Source organism: Equus asinus, chromosome 1 (assembly GCF_041296235.1).
Source record: "Equus asinus isolate D_3611 breed Donkey chromosome 1, EquAss-T2T_v2, whole genome shotgun sequence".
In the NCBI taxonomy this organism is placed as follows: domain Eukaryota; kingdom Metazoa; phylum Chordata; class Mammalia; order Perissodactyla; family Equidae; genus Equus; species Equus asinus.
In genome coordinates, this window is record NC_091790.1 from 179,076,366 (window position 1) to 179,079,521 (window position 3,156).

Below are 3,156 nucleotides of genomic sequence, written 5' to 3' on the forward strand. Positions count from 1 at the left end.
TTGACTGTTTTATATATAGATAAAGATATATAGACATATAGATAAATACTCTACTATCCTTTTTAATGCCTTCTTTATTTTCATTCCATTTTCTTTTCTCTTCTCATTTTTATCCCTGATGTTTCACACTGTGTCCTCTTTGGGGTTTATTCTCCGTTGAGAAGTCCTTTGAATTTGATCTTCATTTCTGTGACACTTTTTTTTCTCTTCTACTTCTTTCCTGAATTCTGCCAGCTGTTATTTCATCTCCTCCTATTCCATCTTCATCTCTTCACTTAATTCTCACATTGCTACCCTGTAGTCTTCCTTCATAGATGAAGTTGTGTAGTGGTGGTTGTTTTTTTAATTGATAAAATATATGACCATAATTTTCATCTGCTCAATGGCAGCATTTTCCAGATGAGTATAATTTATCTGTTGAAAAGTTTTGCTATTCTTTTCTATTTCTTTAATTGTACTTTTATATGCATGCTATAAGACTTCCATGTTTGTTAGTCATTTTTCAAATAAGTTGGATTTTCCTGGGCCTGCTACGTCCAAGAGATGACAGAGACTGCTTTCTGCAGCTACACCTCATCTATGGGATTCTTTGTGTAGCTCCCTTCCTCTGTGTCTCTGAACCAAATCAGATCCAAGCAGGTTTGTGCCAATACCTTGCTCTCTTTAGTTCCTGCATAGATTGCTACAATCAAAGGTAATAGCTTTTGCCGTAGAACTCACTCTGATGTGAGTTCTTCACCATTAGAAAGTGTATCTTTGCAGGTGTTTTTAAGATCTGCTGTCATCAGGCCTTCTCACCACTTTGTACTTCTTTTTATATCCTCCTGTAAAGATTTCTTTCTAATCTGTGTGCTTTTAGCAGCCCTTACATTTTTTGTGGAGTCTACTGACTATATTAGTCTAGTTTTGCTGAAAATGGAGTTTTGCTGAAATGGAGTTTGGTTTTTGACACTCTCCTTGTGGTTTTCATGCAATTTTCCAGAAAGAGAAAGAGAAAAATACAAACTTATATACCCATGTCCAAACTCAAAAAAATTCCTATTATTTATTTTGATATGAAAACTATTCTTTTATTAATACCCTATAAGATTGCAGTTGGGCAGTTGTAAAAATAACTATTGCATAACTAGCTCATATTAATTCAACAACTGAAGTCTCTGTCTTTTTCATATAATTAGCTATTAAGACAGGTCTTTACTTCATTGACCTATATGACTAATATTTTGAATTTAAATGTCAGGCTTAAATATATCCTTGATAAATTCCATTGTTGGATATTCCCTGTTTTTCTGGCATATTGAGATGACTATGTATTTTGATTAAAAAAAATTAGCACTTGTGTTCTGTGTTATTTGTGGGGATGTTTTTCACTATTATTTTGATACTGAGAAAAACTGTCACTATTCCAGAACCAAGCTCTATGTTTTATTTTAAATATTTCTATAAATGGTCTGGTTTCCTCTCCTTAACAGTTATTAGAAAACTTAGGACCCAATTTTCGGTTCACTTAAGATGGGTGAACCCATCACAATGGTATCCACTTTTATTTTGGCTCTACTTTTTTATTCAGATCCATTTTAATTCATGCAATTTTGTCATTTTAATCATGATCGTAAGTCAACTTTAATTCTTTCTGCAATAATTCTCTCCTTCCCAGGTTTTGAAAAGCCCAAAATTCAACGCTCATAACAGTTGATTTAAAATGTTAATAGACATGGTGAACTTCTTGAACGAGACAGTCAAATTGACAACAACCCTTTACTAAGATTTTGGGGGGTATGCTTATTCACTCTTAAAACCACTAACTCTTCGTCAGCCACGTTTCTTTATCTTATCCCCAACGTTGCTGGGTGAGTTTCTGTCAAGGGCATTGTAGAAATCACAATCTCTATTTACTGCACTAGTGTTCTTTATGAAAAAAAAATACCAAGCATAGTACCTTGCACATGGAAATTACTTTTAAAATATTGAATGAATAAAAGAATATATGAATAGTAAAATAAGGCTCAACTGGTAAAAGTTATTCACAACCATACTGGATAATCTATTCCTGTCCTAGCTACTCACAAACTACCTGCTTATATTTTGCATCAGTTAAAAGAAACATGACAACATTTCCCCATCCAAAGACCCCTTATGCCTCTTTCATTCTTCGTCTTGCTCACACTTTTACCAGCAGTATTTCTGTGATCAGAACTGTATGTTTTTCAGTCTCTAGGAGGTAACTTGCCTTGACTTAGATGCCTGTCATTTTAATATTTGCCATTCACCTAAACTGTGAACATCCCCTCTTTCCTGCTTCTACTTCTCTTTAAAGAACTTTCTTTAAAAAGTTCTGTCTAAATTTTTAGTACTTATTCATTCACTCACTCATTCATTCCATTCTGCAAGCTCAGTGAATTTGAAGCTTTAGCTTTCCTAACATTATGATCACCAGTTGTTATATTTATCCTATTATAGGGACCTTTGCCATCCTTAGTATGTGCCCTGTTAATATCTGAGCTCGTGAGAGAGGTTGCTGTGACCCATTTCATTCAATGCCTCACCCTTTTCTTTCTCAGTGAAATCTGTATGTACGTAGTTAAAATTTTACGTCCTGTAGTCTATCCTCCCTCTTGCAGAGATTCAGACAACTGAATCATTGCCATCTGTAAACTTCATGAAATCTTCTTTCTCCTATTTCCTTTTTGAAATATCCAGTTTTGTTTTTCTTAATTAATACAAATCTATGAAAACACAACTTATATGCAAGATATTTTGTATGCAAAGGTAAGAATCAAGTAACAATTAATAGTAAATGTTATCTAATATATAAAAATGTGGGTCATATTTATTTTACCAATTATATTTTAATACATTGATTCCATAGTAACAGCATGTTTTCCTCGATAATTTCAAAGCTAAAATGGGAAAAAATCTTAGATAAAAATATCTTCTTAGGATTGCAGAAATAAGGATCTTAAATTTTTTTTAAATGAATATCCATTGTTAAATTTCTACAGTGCTAGGTACTCACTTCAGAGGTTATAATAGTTATGTTCTTTGAATTGTTTTTTTATTACCAATTCATTTCTACACAAAATAAATTCTCTATAAATATTCTCAGAAATATCCCGAATGGCTTTTCTTTTTTTTTCCCTTCTACTTAATTTCTGC